Raw genomic sequence first — 19,418 nt, 5'->3', positions numbered from 1 at the left:
ATGAAGACATGGCTCCCCACCATGTCTATCAAGCACAGAGCAACATTTGGAGATGGAAACCACGGCTGTGTGTGCTGGAGCTGTTGTTAAATTAAGCTGGGTTTGCGGTGCATGCTGTAATCCAGAACTTGGGAACAGCGGCAGAGGATCAAGGCCAGCTTGGAGCATCTAATGAGACCATGCTAATCCTAATCAGTTAACTAACTGATTAAATTTAAAAATTGTGTTTAGAAAGCCCACCAAGCATTATGCAATCTAGTGCTGAGTAACACACTCTTACCCCTTTCTCTCTTCCATCTTTTATCCACCGCTTCCTTTCTCCCACCACAACCTCTGGCCCAGAAATTTGTGTATCAGATTCATGATGAAAGTCACTGGAAACAGGTTTATGAGTTTACCCTTTTTCTCTTTCTAAACATACAAGAAAATAATGACATGAAAGCAAAACATACTACTTTTGCTTTGAAAACTGTATTTGATCTATCTTAAAAACATACCACGATTTAAAACTTATTTCTGAGAAAAATCTATGAACAAAGCAAGGTCCGTGAGCATAATCGAATTCTGGTAGCCTTTTGAAAAGTGTTTTTGATTCAATATCAGATAATTAATTTCAGTTCTTCATTCAACCACCAAAAGATAGCATCATCAAAAGAGGCTGGTGTTGTTTGTTAAATTACATGTGTGTGTATGCCTACATGTGTATATGTACATGAAAATGAACGTGCCCACAAGGCCCTAAGGTGTCTGATCTGCTGCATCTGAGAGGGCGCCATTTCCGCTGCACCTGGAGCTTCGGCTGTGCGCTACCAGATAGGGATGCTCTGAGGAAGCGGAGCCATCTCTTGAGCCCCGAGTCAGCTCGCCAGCCTGTTCTCACTAATAGCCGTCTTAGCATCAGCATTCCTTGCTGGAGTAGACAAAACGGAGCCAGCCACCTTTGGATCTTTCAAGGCTACAATAAGGTCTTCACAGAATCTAGTTAAGCACAAAGTACCCACTATGGCCAGGAGGTTGCAAGGCCTAAAAAATCAGGGGGCATTTAGCACTCCCCACCAATCATCCTCTGCATGCCCCGCCCATTCATTCTCCAGAGTTCTTAGTCATCTGTCTAACTGGGTTTTTGTCAGGTACCAAGTGGGTCAACTTGCATAGACTGACTCCTTGAGAACATAAATGAAAAGCTTACAAAAGCAGCCCTACATCTATACCCACAGTTAGCTTTTAAATTCACGAGCCGAATCATAAGCCTAATTAAAGATTTTCCCAAGATGTCATTTAGCCAGTTTTTCCCCTCCTTTCCCACATTTCCATCATCCTTCTAATCTCAAAGTTAGAAAAGGTTTACATCTTTTAGAGAAAAAAATGTGGATGTCTTTTTAAAATGAATTCCCTCAACTACTCCGTACATCTACTTTCTAATCCCCAACTCACTTAATTAAATTCAGTGTGAATTTAAATTGCAATTAACATCTTTTGAGGGATTACATGCTCTAATCACAATTATACAGTGAATATTTAAAACACATACATTTTGTTACATTATCTGAAATGCAAATTGGGAGTCCAAAAAAGATGTGTAATAAAAATGTATAGTACTGAAGTCTTTATTATGAAAGCTGAGGGACTGAAATTGAGGTTGGGAAAAGGAAAGCACAGAAACCAGTACAAAAACAAATTGCCTTGCCTCCCAAACCCCTGGAATTGGCCCCACTTGGCTCCCATTTAACCTAACTTCATCACAGTTTAAAAATTAACTTGCAAAGGGTTTGGTTAACCAAAATGAAGTCCCTTCCTTCCTGCTAACTACCGGGTTCCCACACTGCTGTCCTGGCTGTTTTACTAGCAGAGCCGCTGAGCTCTTACTTTTTCCTTCTGAGATCATTCAGACACTCTCAGGTGATTAGAGTGCCAAGTCAGTAAGCTCCACATCAGCCAGTTATGGAAAGTGAGACTGAAGGCAGCTGTTGAGGCTCGGGAGCTACGGCCCACGGGCTAAGAGCACTGTGCACTAGCTGATGGCTCAAGTGTGGTTTCCAGCACCCACACCAGGCAGTTCACAACAACCTGCACCCAGCTCTGGGGGATCTGACGTTCTCTTCTGGCCTCCATGAGCGCCTGCATTCATGTGGGCACATAAAAATAAGAATAAATCATGCTTTAAGCCCAATTCTGTGTGTACTTCTTATCAGGTTTTCTTTCTTCTTTGTCCATGCTCCCCTAAGTCTCTGTGATCCATACGATGGGACCATGTCTCATGTGACACCATATCTGAACAAGGATAAAGATGGACACACTGTGCTGTGTATGTTTCCCCAGTTCATGGGCTACGAGGTGGGGATGGGGGATGACAGACTGCTCAAAAATAATTTTCTTTAAAATCAAGCATTCTCTAAGGTCGACTTTCTTACTGCCCCAGTGTTGGGGCTCTCTGTGTGTAGTATTATACTAATTATGATCTTCCGGCAAGACTTACTTGAAGCCTACACTATCTCTTGGGAGAAGAAGGAGAACATTTTAAAAGTATAATCTTTTCACCATTTCTTTACCTCTTACTTTAAAGCAATTTCTTCAGTGTTAATAACTAAGGCTCAAACTCAATCTATTGTTTAAAATGACACAGCTAAAGGATAGCCCTGGCTAGAGCTCCTTTGAGGTGACACGCAGATGCATACTTTATACAGTGATACAATAGACATACGGATGTATGCACGGGGCAGATATTCCGGACACAGATACACACGTGCCTATCTGGGCACACGTATACCCCAGATAGCTAACTAAATAGGTAATACAGAAATGCTCTAAAAGGACCATGCAACAGCTACAAAGGACTTCTTGGACAGAAAGAGTTCCGCCCCCTTTATTCTAAAGCATAATTTTGCATGAGCATGTACACGCGAACACATGCAAGTGTGCATATACACACATATGTGCTCACAGAGACCAGAGAATGGCAGGTCTTTCTCTATCACCCTCCACTTTATCCCCTCAAGACCTGCCGCTTACCATTTTTCAGCTAGCCAGGATGAAATCCCTCCTGGTAAATCTACAAACTGCCCCTAGTGAGCAGGTATGTTATTCTTGGAAAGACAGTAGTAAGAACAGCCAGCCCTGCTTCTCAGTGCACAGGCACCTTGCAGGTACCATTCGTATATATATATCATCCTGTGCAGCAGGAGGGGGGTTAAGAGAAGACAGGAGACATGCAAAATAATTCCCAGTCCCACACTATCCTCAAACTTCCCCACATTTACACACTCTCGAGCATTACTCCAGAATAAGAACTGTAACAAGTGTCAAGACATCACAACCCATGGTCTGCGCTGAAGTGAAAACCCCAAATGATCCAATACCTTGGAAACTGCACTCACAGTGGACTGGGAGGAGCTCCTGAGCCCAGTCCTAACTGAAGAGCAACTTGTTAGTATCCTGGCACCCCTTGGGAACCTGGCAGTCACCCCTCTGCGTATGGCAAGCAGATCCTAATTTGTACACAGGTGCAAAGGTCCCTTTAAGAGGCAAGCTCTGCCTACTCTTCCATCTCTTCCCACCAAGGCAAGCAGGTCTCTGTCTATCCATCTCACCTCCTCTATCCCTCTCCTCCCTCCCTGCCTATCTGTCTCTCTCTGTCTCTGTGTCTTTCTCTTCCCTCCCTCCCCAATACCCTCCTCTCCTCTCAATAAACTCCACATCCAAACTATGTCTGCTTGGTGTATTCTGTCACCTGTCACAGTCATGACCTGCAGTGGGACCTGCCAAGGTCCCAACACACTGTATCATAGCACAACTGACAGCTGGTGCTTCTGGGAGAGGAACGGCCTGCAAGGGTGTGGTCACTAGTGGGCAACCGTGCTCCAGAGAAAGAATCCACACCTAGCTGTAAGTGGAAGGCGGCACAAATTGAACTTGCTGGGTTATTTAAAAGTGGGAAGAGGGAAAACAGAAGGCAGGAAGTTGAGAGGTGTTTCAGGGTGGGGTAGTAGGGAGTAAATATAACAAAAACACAATGTTTGAAATTCTCGAAGAATAAAAAAGAAAATTCCACTCACACAAAATACACAACGGCAAGAAAATGCCCCCCAGTCATCTCCTCACTTCCCTCATTCCAAAAAAAAAACTCTTTAAGCTGCTTCTTAAACCTGCATCAAAGATAAGGAGAGATAAAAGTGAAGGTTTAACACAAAACATAAACCTTTAGGTAGCCTACAAATGTTTGTTCTATAAAATAGAGAATAACTGCAGATTGAGTGTTAAATAATAAAGACGCAAAAGAAAGAGGTCCTGTGGGTGGTCCGCCTGCCTCCCACTAAGTCAGCCAGACCATCTTCATTTCCAGTACCAACCCAGTGTGTGAGAAGCACTTCCCAGGAGCAGATGCCAAACCACAGCAAGGAGATGAAGCCAACGAAGACCTGAGAAAAGAAGGCTTTGCAAAGGGTACTGTGAGAACTTCCAAATAAATTTTCCCTCTACTCAGGGTAAAGTCTTCCTGCAGATTTCCTGGCCTCATTTGCATATCTGTGCAAGCCTATTCTCACTCTCTTTTTCCTTTCAAGCCCCTTTGCCCTTTCAATCATGAAGCATATTACTCCACTGTCAGGGCAAAGCAGTTCCTAACAACAGGGAACCCAGCTGGGATAGGAAGAGGGCAGCAGGCTCATGCATTAACATAATAATCCAACTGTGTTCCCATAGGCCCTGAGGGCAGACAGCATATTAGGTAGGCCTCCTGTGCAGACCCTGGTGGAAGCTACCTTATCACCTGCCCATCAACCTGTGGCAGCCAGAGCAGGCTCTGTCGCAGCGGCTCCCGCCAAGCAGTGGTGCCCAATTACCTTACCACAGAAGACAGAAACCCACCTTCCTGTGTCCATTTAATGTGCCCAGTGCATTTCCTTATTTATGATTTGAATCTGCACTTCGGCACCGTTTCCAGGAGACTGACTTCTTGCCTTTTAACTTCTTAAAAGTCTAATTGTCTAAAGTCTGGTCTGCTAACTCAAAGGGAAACGGGAAACACAAAAGCCCAACCAAGTTAGTGAGAAGCTAACTGCTTGGTCCCCAGTTGTCTGAAGATCCTCCCATGGACTCAAAGGGCTTGAGGCAATGTGGAGGCATCACTATTTTCACACGGAAAAGGAAGGCAATCCTACATCCTGTCCTCTTCCAGTGTAAGTACTTCCCCACCTGAGCCCATCCTCCCAGAACCCATGAGCTATGGAGCTCACTGACCTAACTTGGAAGGTGAATGCATAGATCACTATAGCTTGCTGAAGGAAAATTGAGAAAAATATGACCAAAGGATTTTTTTATTCTTAAATTATTATTGAAGACCCTTAAGAATAAATAAATAAACAACAAAGGCGGCCCACTGGTATGCCTTTCACTGTACATGTGGAATCTCTGCTGATTTAGGTCATGGCTGCTAGGTTCTGGAAGCTGGGATTTGCTCTGCATCTGGCTTTCTTTCCAAGCTTCAGTACACGTTGCAGGTGAAGAAAAGCCAGGCGCTGTGTGCCCCGAAGAAGGGGCATTCTTGACCTTACACACGCAGCTCGCCTTCAAAACCAGAACCTCAAAGGACGAGCCACTTCCGTTCATTAATACAGTAAGAAATCTCATTCCCTGGAATCGTCCCTTTAGAAGGTTGCAAAATAAGGGGGTATGATTTGGGGTTGAATTTAACCTGGAAACAGTGCTTTTAGAAGTATGCGACAGAACATTATTTACCAACACGACACTGTCAGTTTAGCTAAGGGCACATTTTCCACTGATCATGTTTCTAAATAAACGTGAGTTTCCAGGTTTTTATAGGTATTTTAATAAAAAAATAAATCCTCTACTCAAACAAAAATGTATATATCTACTAGTTCTATGAATCTAAAATGGTAAGAAACCAACACAACTTTTTAAACCAACCAAGCTGGTGTTTTCCATGTGTACTCTGATAATTAGGCAGAAATTAAGAAAGGAGGGCTACATCTCTATGAGCACAGAGCTTCAGGAGCTGTGACCCAGCAGCCAGTGTCCACATTCCATGAGCAGATGGGGGCTAGAGAGCTGCCACACCCTGCCAATTCTTTATATCTGCACACACCAAACAGGGCTGTGCATGAGGCAAGAAACTCAGCATGAAGAAATTTGTTTGCTCTTTAACCAACACCTGGGGAAAATTCAAATCAAAGAGGAGGAAAAACTCTTAAAAAAATGTTTTCTTCTGTGTGTAAATCCTGAGCTATTTAAGTCTCAAAACAATATAATATGTTATAGGGTGATGGAAGTGCACATACAAAATACTAAAACTCCATTATAAATATTAATGCTTCTGTGTGTGTTAAACAACAAAATTATACACACCTCCTTCTTGATCTGTCGGGGGACACTAGAGACTCTTTATTCTTCATAAATTCTTACATCTCGACAAAATGTAATAGATCTTCCAAGTCATTAAATGTAGAAACCTGATTTTTGATTAGAACACAATAAACAAAAGCTCTGTGTGGTGGGAACAGGACAAACAGTGGCACAGGCTTCTGCTCTGGGGTAAACAAAAGAAACGCATTTGTATAAAGCAGAAGCATAGCTATTACACCAGCAGAAGGTGAATTTTAATGTACATAGCAACCTATACAATGGCCAGGAGACTCTGGCCTCTAAAGCAGTGACAGACGGAGAAGGTAATAAGGGTAGGATTTACACTCGTTCCTAGATTTAGCAGTTCAACTTGTGATGAGCTTAAAAATTTTTAGAGCCCATATACTGAACATAAACCCGCTATTTAACATTGAAGTGGGTGTAAATATCATTAGGAAATCGGTGAACGAAGTGTTATTTATATTCGAGTACGATATAGCAATTTAATAGTCAGCAGCACCCCCAGCAATGCTGAGCTACTCTCCTTCCCTGAATGAGCCGTATCTTGTGGACTCTGCAGAGAATTACTTGGGAAGATGTCTCCTCTTCCCAGTAAGGGAGAGTTGATCTCAAAGATTCCACCCACCCAGTTCAGTTTGGTGTAGACATGTCTTTAGAGATGGGATGCAGCTACTACATTTTGACATTTCTGCCAAGAATAAAATTAAGTATGAAATATCAAAATTCCATGTTGAAATGGATGCCATCTTGCTTTGTTTCTTTCTGAATAACCCTTCAGCTGTTGGGGCACAATACATTTTTCCCCAGGCAAAATCCCCAGGCTACAATAACTAAATCTCATCTTTTCTGGAAACACAGCTTCTTAAACATTACCCTTAGGTGTCGGACTATCTATCAGTTATAGTTCTATTCCATATTTAATCATGCAAATCTTACCTTAAAAAAGGAAAAATAGTACATTTAAACTATCACTCTGATGCCACTGATGACAAGTTAATTCCCTAATATTTCACACAGTAGTAGAGTTAGATGCCTCACAAAGTCCAAGGCTGATCATTCATATACTCCAACATAACTTTGTTTCCATTGGTTTTCAACGTGCTACCAGCATTTGGCACTGGAGATAGAATCTCCCATTATCCAAGACTGTCCCCCATCTCGATCCTCAGCCTCTCAAGGTGGCTGAGCATCAAGATACCATTCCAAACAGTAGTAAATGTCCTAAGGTCAATAGTTCACACCTAGATGAAGATAACTGCAACTCATTTAAAGCTATAGAAATTTATTAAATAAATAGAAATTAAATAAACTGTTAAAAATTAAAACTTTCAGACTATTATAGAGTAAAAATAAAATCATAAGGTTTGTGCTCAGTCCCAAGCTTTCCAAAAAAAGAAAAATTAAAATGCATATTAAATCATTGCATTCTAACTTGATTTATACCAAAAACATCACACTTAGCAAGCAATTCTATCATCAAAGCTTATGGATTTCTACTTCAAAAACCATTCATTAAGCACTGAGTTAACAAAGCTTCAAAAAGACCTTAACTGGCAGCTATTGCAGTTTATTTCCTATTTCTAATCAAAACCCTTCCATACAAATGATGAAGAAACACAAGAGCAAAATGCCAAAAACAAACAAACAAACAAAAACAAATGAAAGAGAGAGAGAGAGAACGTGAGTGAGTAGAGAAGTGGGCAACATATAAAGAACAATGTAGAATAAGCAAATTTAAAAAAATGCAGAGATAGCTCAGGAGGAAGAGCATTCGCTCTGCAACCCTGAGGATATGAGTTCAAAGCCTAGCACCCATGTAAAAAGCTAGGCATGACTGCATACTTGTAAACAGTTAGATGGCCAGCCAGCCTAGCCAACACAGCAAGCTCCATACAACACACAACATGTACTCACAACACAGACAAAACAACTCTGCATTTCTTGAATTCAACACCATCCATTGCAAAGCATAATTTCTTTTCTTTTCTTTCTTCTTCTTCTTCTTCTTTTTAACAAAGCATAACTAAACACTTCCCTGTACACAGTTTTGTGGATAAGATGTAACACAAAGGAATAATGGTATAGTGACATCCATAGCTAAAAGGGGTTGAGAGGAGCGAAGGAGTACCAGTGCCAATGGAACAAGTCGAGATAAATGAGGAATGTATTAAGAGGGAAGTAGACAGCAATGCTGTAATAGCAATATCTGGAAGATCAAATGAGAGGGACCTGAAGAGGGACCTCTCTGTCTTCTACATAGAAGATGCCCATTTATAGGGAGACGGGAGGAAGGGAGGAGGTCAAGGAGGAGGAAGCAGTAGGGCATTGACTCCATGTGCAGGCACAGAAGCATGAGAGGAAGACCATAAAGAGTTCGTTAACATAGAAACAAAACAGCTGCCTGTCCACAGCAGAGAGTGGGTGTCTATCCATTACTGGATCTCAGTCATGAAACACAATTCAATCCTAGCGCAAATCTGACTGAAATCAATTCCAAGGGGTTGACAACACTATGTTGGGAAAAGTTTTGTTTCTCTACCTAGCACTTTCTTAAACTAATTCACTCACTGAGGCTAAAAGCATTTATGGCACAAAGGCTAGAAGTGACTTGACCTGTACTTAGACCAGGAAAGCAGAGAAGAGCATGGGGTCAATGCTAGCAAAGGGTATTCAGTGCTCTGAACGAGGCGAGCCAGAAAAGTACCAAAGGTATCAGTGTGAGAATGGACCACAAGCTGACAAACATCAAATCCCATTCTGAAAAGGAAGAAAAACAAAGCCAGAAACCAATGCATGTGAGGTACCATCTTTGCTAAGGGCAGTTAAGATTAAGACAGGGAGGAGCCGCAGACTCCTGAGATTCAGCCCTTAGACAAATGGCGTGGGCAGCAGCCCATCCCCACTGCCCGAGCACTTATGACATCACCTGTCACTAGCCACCTTTATGCCATTAGTTATGCTTTTATGATGTGGGATTCCTCTTTGTGCTGTGATTAGCATTAATGAATAAAGAAACTGCCTTGGCCTGTTGATAGGACAGAACTTAGGTAGGTGGGGAAGACAGAACTGAATGCTGGGAGGAAGAAGGGCAGAGTCAGAGATGGCATGGAGCCACCACCACCAGAGATAGATGTGCCGAATCTTTGCTGGTAGGCAACAACCTTGTGGTGATACACAGATTAATGGAGATGGGTTAAATTAATATAAGAGTCAGTCAATAAGAAGATAGTCTTAATGGGCCAAGCAGTGTTTTAATGAATATGGTTTCTGTGTGATTATTTTGGTTCTGGGCAGCTGGGACAAACAAGCAGCCTTCCTGTTACACTTTTAAAACTTACGCTGATTCTGTTGCATGTGATGTGTCTGCATGACTGTACACCTTGGCCGGGCCTGCCAGAGCATCCATTTCACAATGAGCCCCACCTAAGGTGGATCTGTTCCCTTCCATCTGCTACGGATCTGCTTTCTCATTCAGTGGCAGCTTTGATTCTAAACTCTCTCTCTCTCTCTCTCTCTCTCTCTCTCTTCTCTCTCTCTCTCTCTCTCTCTCTCTCTCTCTACTTTATGTGTCAATGTAAGCTATCTTTAACTCTGTATGTGTGCATAAATGTGTATGCAGCTTAAATGTGTGCGTGTATTTGTGCATGAACTTACTGTTTAAAAACATGTTTTAAGCAGTGCTACATGAGCTTTGTTCATTGTATCTCCTAAACTAAAGAAGAAATTAGTCTCAAATATTTTAAATTTGTATATACTTTTAAATTTAAGGGTATAAAAACATACTTCAGACTGACAAAAGCTAACATAGAGACTTCCTGTAAGCTGTTCTTCACTATTGTCAGTTTTTCCCTCTTTGTCCTTCGCAAGTATAAATCTCACCTGGACAATCAAGCTGGAGGAATCAGGGTAAAACATTTCTCCACAACCTCTCAGCTTGGATCCAGCTATCCAGGCAGATCCTATACTGTAGTCGTAACTCATAATAGACAGCCCTCGAATGCTCAGAGATCTGGGCAATATGGTATTTAAATGTTTAATTATTAAAAGATTTTTTGTAACAGAGAGACAGGTTAGCTCCTAGCAACAACCGTATTTCCTCCAAATTGGCACAGAAGAACGTCCATTCATAACTCACTTCATCAAAATGAAATCTCTAGCCACTGAGCGAAACTGCTTTTCACCTAACCGGTAAAGATCTCCAGACAGTGGACAACAGGACACTGAGGAATCAATAGTCTGGTTGTCCAGGGCAAGGAAGGCTGGTCTTCCTACAGACTTCTCAATGATCATGGAGGACCCTGGGAAGTGGCTATCTAGGTTGCCAATCAAGTTTCTGTCATTTTTCAATCAATAACTCAGGTAAAATTTATCCTTCTCAAGATCCCTGATAAGTTTGATGACTGGGAGCTTTGCCAACTGCCTTCTCAGTTCTCTGTGGAGAATTGAAGTCACGGACCTCAATCTCCTGCCTCATTAGGAGACTCTAAAGTGGGATAAACTCACAAAACAGATTCCTCCTGAGTGTAATGGTGATGCCATGAGGATGAAAAAGAAACAGTGCTTTAAGGATTATTTATGTAAAGACATGAGAGCTCAAGATGTGAGCATCTGAGAGCGTTGCAGGATCTAGGAGGTGTTTTAAGGTGTACAAATGCAAGTTATCAGATTTCTCTCTCATTGTGCTGCTGTTCACAGTCTTAACATTATCAATAAAGTTCTAATCAGCTTCTAATCACGCTCTGACAGAGTGCTACCGCAACTATACCACAAGATCAAGATTTTTAGTTCTCTTTGGTCATTTTCTAACTATAGCCCTAAAAGATGCTTTTCATTGTGCAAAAGACACTGTCACTGTCATTCCTGACGTGAGTGCACTGCTGTTTCTACCAAGCAAATTTCAATACAGATTACAAACAGTAAAAAGACTATTATGTCTACAGCTTATGTTTTCACAAACTCAAAGAATTTTTACTAAGTTCCAGGGAGCCTGATGAGGGAGATGATGTATGCTGTGAATGTTTTATTGCCATTGGTTAATAAAGAAGCTGCTTTTGGTCAATGGCTTAACAGAGTAAAGCCAGGCTGAGAGAAATAGAGAGAGAGTAGGCAGAGTCAGAGAGACACCATGTAGTCACCAGAGGAGACAGATGTGCCCTGAACTTTACTGGTAAACCATGAGCCTTGTGGTAAAATATAAAATAATGGAAATGGGTTAATTTAAGATGTAAGAGCTAGTTATCAATACGCCTAAGCTATTGGCCAAACAGTATTGCAAATAATATAGTTTCTGTGTAATATTTTGGAGTCTGGGCAGCCAGGAAAGAACAAGCAGTCTCCCCAACAAATTCTGTCTACAGGAGCCAACTTGGAGGATCCACCTTGAACAAGTCAGTCAGTGCACTCCTCCCTCAATCACCAGGCTTTAAGAGCCCAAGTCTTCCCAACTTTCCCTGGTCCTGATGCCTTCAATCACCAGGACCAAAAGAAAAAAAATTCCCTAAACTTAATCTTGTCCTCTGCTCTGCCACCAGACAGTTCCACAGAGCCTGAACAGGAATAAAGACAGGATGGAACAGCATTCCAGATATCTCAGGTCCCACACACCCCAGATCAGAAGGAAGCAGTCTCAAGAACTCTATGCCCTCTTCCTAACCTGCCATGCCTAACTCCTCACCTTTTTAATAAAAAAGAAGTAAGAAATGTTACTATCCAGGCGCAGCTTGGCCCTGCCCCTTGGGCATAGTCACCCCTCAGCTTATGGCAAGCAATTCCGCTGTAGGCAGTGCAAAGAGTCCCTTTAAGAGACAAGCTCTGCCCACTCCTGCTCTCTCTCTTTCTGCCAAGGCAAGCAGGTCTTGGTCTCTTTCCCTTCATCTCTCCATTTCTCTCTCTCCATTTCTCTCTCTCCATTTCTCTCTCTCTCTCTCTCTCTCTCTCTCTCTCTCTGTGTGTGTGTGTGTGTGTGTGTGTGTCTGTCTGTCTTTCATCCCTCCCCATTCTCTTTATCTCAAATAAACTCCACACCCACACTCTCTCTGCACTGTATATTCTGTCATTAGTGTGGTTTGGGCCCGACCCGCAATGGACACTGCCAAGGTCCCTCTCGCACTGTATCTTACAAGTGCCTCCTTAGGGCTTCATGCAAGAAGCCAGCTTTACTCTTGCGTGGATACTTAACTACAGAGGGAGATAAATCAATTAGCCCCTAACATCTACTACTAGGGGCTTCATTTTCCTCAAGGAGTTAAGAGAATCCTTGGCCACTACACAAAGAAAACAAACTGCACTCCATGGCTAACACATATTTCCAATTATATTTAAGGATGTGTTTACAGCCTCTGTGTCGAGTCTACATTGCCAGGACTTAAAAAACGAGTTCCAACATTTTAAAGCTCTAAGACTGGCTAATCATGTCTAATCACAGTGGTTTACAATGGCATCCAAGGAAAACAGGAAAGACGCATTTATAGGCTGCTGTGCAATGTTGAAGAGAGAAAACAGTAGGAAGATAGGAAAGGCTGCCTGCCAATACTCTCACCAAGAGCCCCAGACGCCAAAGTCAGAATTGGAGTTCTACCTATTCCTTGGAATAAATTCTGCTTAAAGACTGTAAAGGTTCTAGAATTAAGAATGGCCTACAATAGTATATGTATTCATATCTCCCAAACTCCTATGTGACTAAAGAATGCAAACTCACAGATGAAGCAAACAGGTAAAGAATGATAAGATTACTTAACAAGTGTTAGTGACTCCGAAGTGAAGAGAGGTATACGATTAATAAGGACAGAGTCCCACCACTGAGATTTATTCTGAATTCATTCGAAAACCACAAAGCTGTGCTCTCAAAGCCCACTCCAAAACAGTTCAGGGTTCAAACAACAATGCTTGACAAGCAAGGCTGCTGGACTAAAACACAGCCCGCCCGGTGCACACATATGCCAGACAGACCCTCACCACCAGTTTATATGCTAACTCACAGCTGCAGTTCCCCTCCTTTCACAGTCCACGCCGCCGCCCTTGACGGCTCGTCTTTTGGGGCTACGAATAACAGCTTAGAGATTAAAATCAAGCATGAGCCCTTTTCATTTCAGGTTTTACTGGACAGCAAACTTCTTCCAACTAGCTACATAAAAGAAAAATGATCCAAACAGAAATAAGCTCACTAAAATTTAAGGTTATTCCAACAAAAGGGTTAATTAGGAAAACAAATTTTCTCCGACGGTTAATAATGGGAACGACACACACTGTGTGCCCATAAGTAATGCGCAGGTATCTTTGATCTTCAGCCCCATGCGGTTTCTGTTGCCTACTGTAGCCTGGCCTCTGGGACTCTCTTAGAACCAGACATCTGGCTACTTTGTTGTTTCAGACTAATCTCCTCCCGAGAGAGCTCAAAAATGACACCAGGCAAGGAGGGTCCTGGCAGGGAGGGTCCTGGCAGAGAAAAACACTACAATATTAGCAGATTCCTTTCAGGGTGGGGGAGAATATCCAGACAGCCTTCACATTTCTGAGGGTCTTTGGGAGCATCTCAGGCTTACGGTTTCAGTCTGGCATGATTTTAAAGGGATGGACCGAGTAGCTGTTGAGGCCCATCAATCATCTTTGCAAACCCACTGAATGTTAATCCTAAGTTATTGTAATGTATGGGAGAAAGTTATAGGAAAAACAGAAATCAGATTAGTTCTTCGCCCATCTGTTAGGGTCGGGGAATGACTGATAAAACCAAGATGTTTAATTGTCAGCTGAAGGCTTACACCAAAATTATGGGGCAATGGCTGAGATGGCAAACCCAGTCACAGGCCTCCCATTAAGCCAACTCCCTGGCCTATTCCTTTTCTTAGCTGGGATTTTTCTTTTTTCTAAAGAACCTTCGCCACCAACCTCCTGGGAAGGTTTTATAAAGTGGGCTTCTATGAGATGCCTCTGAGGAAATCAAAGAGTGAGAAGTGATGCAGGCTAAACATTCAAAGTAAAGGATGAAAACGTTATTTTTGTAGTCATGGTATCATCAATATTTTCCCCAAGGCAACAAATTACCATGGATATCATAATACCTGTTTAGGGATTATTATTCAAGTCCTAAAATCTATACAGTTGGAGGCAGAAAAAAAAATCCTTTACCATTTGCTCCACAAATGGAATATAAATCAAGCAGGATAGATGTTTGATAAGAATTCTGATACTTTATTGTAAAACCACATTTCATCTATTTCTAATACATGACTGCAAATTCAGGCAATATCAGAGATTACAAGAACACTGCAACACGGTATTGCTCTTATATGGTGACAGAAAACTCACTAGGCTGTTAAAATACCCAACTGTAACAAGAAATTCCCATTGCATGCTGTAACTACCTTCTTAATGATACCATAAGACTAAGATGTAACAACTTCATCTTTGCACTCTTTCACTGTAAACCCTATTTTATCACAGTACCACCTATTCTAGCATCCTTTATAACAAAATATTAGCTAGGCTATTCAGTGAAACACAACCAAGAAAACAAATGTATTACTAGTTCAGAACAACACAGCACAAAAAGAAAGAGTGAGCTGGTGAATTCCAGTGAGAAAAGCAGTGGTGTGCTTTGAGAAAGGATTTCAAGCAGCTCAGGCTAGCCTTGAACACTTGATCCTCCTGCTTCTTTCTCCATGGACTTGGATTACAGATGTGCACCACTGTGGACATGGCATTCAATCTAAAAGACCAACACAAGGATTTACCTCCTTACCACAAAGGAAATTTCTTCTATTTCTCTGAGTAGGAATTTGAGTATTTAGACAAATTCTCAATGTGTTAATGTTCTCCATTTGTTTAGAGTCACAGATCTGCTAATTCCCCTACATTCTACCACCCCACTCCTATTCCTTAAGCCACTGGGGAAAATACATAGGGGAAAAATGAAATGAGTATAACTCAGCCAATTTCCTGTAGGATCTATCCCCCAGGTCACGCAGACTACCCAGGGATTTAATATTTCATTTGAATACAGCTCAAGATTTTCTATTAGCGGTAGGAGGTGTGCATGTGTGTGCACATGCCTATGGAAGTCCAGGGCTGAAGTCAAGAGTCTTCAGGGGAGGTGGAGTCAGGGAGAAGCCATGGAGCTGCCCCAGAATCAGACATGCCAAAACTTTGCCAGTAAGTCACTGCCACATGGTGATACACAGATTAATAGAAATGGGTAAAATTAGTATGTAAGAGTTAGGCAATAAGAAGCTAGAGCGAGGGCTGGAGAGATGGCTCAGAGGTTAAGAGCACTGACTGCTCTTCCAGAGGTCCTGAGTTCAATTCCCAGCAACCACATGGTGGCTCACAACCATCTGAGATCTGGCGCCCTCCTCTGGCATGCGGGCAGAATGTTGTATACATAATAAATAAATAAATCTTTAAAAAAAATAAAGAAGCTAGAGCTAATGGGCCAAGCAGTAATTTAATTAATATAGTTTCTGTGTGATTATTTCGGGTCTAAGCTAGATGGATAACTGGAAAACAAGCAGCCTCCCTCCTACATGGGGGGAGACTTCCTCCATCATTTTCCACCTTACCATTGAGGAAGGGTCCCTCTGATATGGGATTCCTCTCTGTATGCTATAAATGTTTTATTACCATTGGTTAATAAAGAAGCTAATTCAGCCTATGGCAGGGCAGAATAAAGCCAGGTAGGAAATCACAACAGAGATAGAGTAGGCAGAGTCAAGAGAGATGCCATGCTGTTGTTGAAGGAAAAAGATGCCCAGAACCTTACCTGGTAAGCCACAACCTCATGACAATACACAGATTTATAGAAATGGGTTAATTTAATATGTAAGAGCTAGCTAGGAATGTGCCTAAGCTATTGGCCAAACAGTGTTGTAATTAATATAGTTTCTGTGTGATAATTCGGGTCTGGGTGGCTGGGAAAAGAACGGGCAGTCTCCATCTACATCCCTCAGCTGAACTCAGCTCACCGATATGTCTAGTCTGGCTGCCAGCCTTGCTCAGGGGATTCTGTGTCCCCACCTTTCCAATGTAGGGATTGCAGGTGCAGATTCTGGGAATCTGAACTCCTATCCTCATGTTTGCAACAACCAGCACTTTAACCACAGAGCCATCGTTCCAGTCCCTTAATCTGTGAGTTACAAACATGGCTCCAGTTCCCTCTGGCTGCTCATGCATCTCCCTGCAGCATACAAATGAAGCTGTGGTGACTCACTTCAGGAGCATTCCTTCAGAAAAGCGGTGGTCACCAAACACAAAGTCCTGAAACCCAAACAGTACCCAACAACATCTGCAAGCTCTGGAGCAGACCCCGTGCTTCTGGAAAAGAAGAGTATAACAGATTGAAGAAGGCTTCCTACGAGCTTGGTGCTGGAGGGCAGCGTGCTGTGGAAGTACTAGTGGTCCCTGGAACACAAGCTGCGCAGCGTCTCCTAAGGCTTCAGAAAGAACCACCGCTCCAGCAGGCTACACGACCACGGCAGCGCCTCCTAAAGGCTTCAGAAAGAACCACCGCTCCAGCAGGCTACACGACCACGGCAGCGCCTCCTAAAGGCTTCAGAAAGAACCACCGCTCCAGCAGGCTACATGACCATGGCAGCGCCTCCTAAAGGCTTCAGAAAGAACCACCGCTCCAGCAGGCTACATGACCACGGCAGCGCCTCCTAAAGGCTTCAGAAAGAACCACCGCTCCAGCAGGCTACACGACCACGGCAGAGTCTTGAAGAAGACACTGTGTCATAAGTCATTGCAAGTCTAGGATGAGGACTTGGAAATTTCAGAGAAAGTCCCACATTGGTCTGAAAAAAAATGGTTATGCCCAGAGGAAGAGATTCAAATGACAACAAGGGACCAAGAGCCATGCAGACCCCTCTAAGGAAAACTGAGCTCAGGGGGTGAAGAAATGAAACAGCTAGAGGGCCAGCAGACAGCTCAGCGCACAAAAACATATGCGAGCCCGAGGATCTGAACTCTCTCCCCAAAACCCACAGCAGAGAGAACTGATTGTTGAAAACTAACCTCTGACCTCCACAGAAAGGTGGGGAGGGGGAGGAGGGACAACACTGGAAATACACGCAGAAGATAGAGGTACTTTTCCTCTGAGACAGCCTTACTCTGGAGCCCAGAATGACCTGGCATTCACAATTATCACCCTGCCCTCAGCCTCCCAAAGTACTAGGATTCCAATCGGAAGCCACCATACCCTGGTTTAAAGGACATTTTAAAAATGCAAAGATAAAAAGTGAAGTAACTGGGGCTGGAGAGAGGGGTCAGTGGGAAAAGCACTTGCTGCTTTAGAGACGGCAGGAGTGGGCTCCCAACATCAAGGAACCCCCACCTGTCTGTGACTCCAGGGCCAAGAAATCCAACTCCTTTTCTACTCTGACATCCACCGTGAGCACCTCCAGCATGCAAAATGTATGCAAGTGGCATATACACACACACTAAAATACATAAAATGAAAAAAATGAAGACACATTTTTGTAAAAATCAGGTAAACCTGTGTAATTCTCTCTCTCAGGCTTATGAAGTGAAAGAATTGTGTGAACCAACTTAGTCAAGAGAGAAAATGAGTTTTCCTGAGCTTCTTCTGAAAAGAAACCATGATTTTCTAAACCAACAGGAAAAACAGTACATTGAATTCCTAAGCTTCGAAGTAATAACCTACCAGTCAATAAGACAATGCAATATTCAATTAGAAAGCACAAGTCATTTAGATAAGCTGTCTAGAGAGCAATGATTAATTTATCACCAATTAACTCCATCCTACAGCCTCTCTAATCACTATTACTTTATAAGCCAGACTTCTAATAGTGATGGCAATAACTTACGATGTTTTGCAATTTGCAACATGTATTCACAATGTTAAATTAATCATTTGACAAGATTGCATTAAGCACTATACACTCAGAGATAGAGAGAGGCAAGATACATTTCATATAACCTTATGGATTCAGGAGAAATGTAGGCACATGGTAGAAGTTTCTATGTGCATTTAATTTTTCTCTTTATTTAAACTATCTTAGAAAGCACGTGTGGTATCTTACTAGAGTTTCCAGTACTATTTATAGCAGCTGATAAGGGGGAAATATTTGGGTAGGACTGGCTTCCTGATAGTCTGGATTTCTGAAACCAAAGCCAATGCAGGACGGCGATCTCTTGTCTGAAGTGCAGAAGCTTCTCATCCTGAAGGGAGCAATGCTCCTGAGACAGAGTGGGCCTCTCCCTCCAACTCTCCCACTAGCACAGTGCCTCTCCACCTGTGGCTGTCCTCGTGCTGTGATCCAGAGGATGTAAGCCTTTAAATAAACGTAAGCTGCTTTGGTCGTGGTGTTTCATCACAGCGATAATAACCCTAAGAGCAATACTAATTGAGAAACTTGGTTTGGTTGGTTGGTTGGTTTTGGGGGGCTGAGTATCTGCCAATGTTATCTAATGTCCACATCATTTTTTCCACAGAAGATATTTATGTAAGTAGACAGTTTAACATCATCCAAAGCTACCAGAGAAGAAGACAGAAGAGGGTCCATTCACCTAAAACTGTTGTGCATGTTTTTGCATTCCTTGGTGGTTCTGAAAATGCACAGCTAACATCAGGGAAGTTAGTCATTTCTTTTCTCTAGACCATGTCAGCTATAGAAATCTCTCACTTTCATCCACTCAAAGTGTTCTTCCTTTGCAGGCACAAGGCTAGCACTTAAGGCTACGGCTGCCTGTGAGGAGACAAAGTAGAACAGGTATATGTAACCAAAGAAAACTTTTCTTTTTTTTTTTTTTTTTGGTTTTTCGAGACAGGGTTTCTCTGTGGTTTTGGAGCCTGTCCTGGAACTAGCTCTTGTAGACCAGGCTGGTCTCGAACTCACAGAGATCCGCCTGCCTCTGCCTCCCTAGTGCTGGGATTAAAGGCGTGCGCCACCACTGCCCGGCTTCTTCCAGTCTTTTAAGGAAAGAAAAAAGAAACCCTTTGTAAAGGTGACATTCCACAGAAACCATTCCTCATCTATGGCGATCTCATCTGTAAAACAGGGGACAAACACAGTGCCTACCTCGAAAGA

At 42.5% G+C, this 19,418-nt stretch overlaps 1 protein-coding gene across 5 annotated transcripts in view; it reads right to left on the bottom strand.

Moving 5' to 3' along the window:
• Positions 1-19,418, bottom strand: part of Slc10a7 (solute carrier family 10 member 7) — a 225,644-nt gene that overhangs the window by 172,166 nt on the left and 34,060 nt on the right. The window lies entirely within an intron of this gene.

The sequence above is a fragment of the Microtus oregoni genome, unplaced genomic scaffold (genome assembly GCF_018167655.1).
Source record: "Microtus oregoni isolate MIOR12 unplaced genomic scaffold, Mior012 000014F_ref0000157, whole genome shotgun sequence".
NCBI classification, from domain to species: Eukaryota; Metazoa; Chordata; class Mammalia; order Rodentia; family Cricetidae; genus Microtus; species Microtus oregoni.
This window is presented reverse-complemented; position numbering and strand designations above follow the sequence as displayed.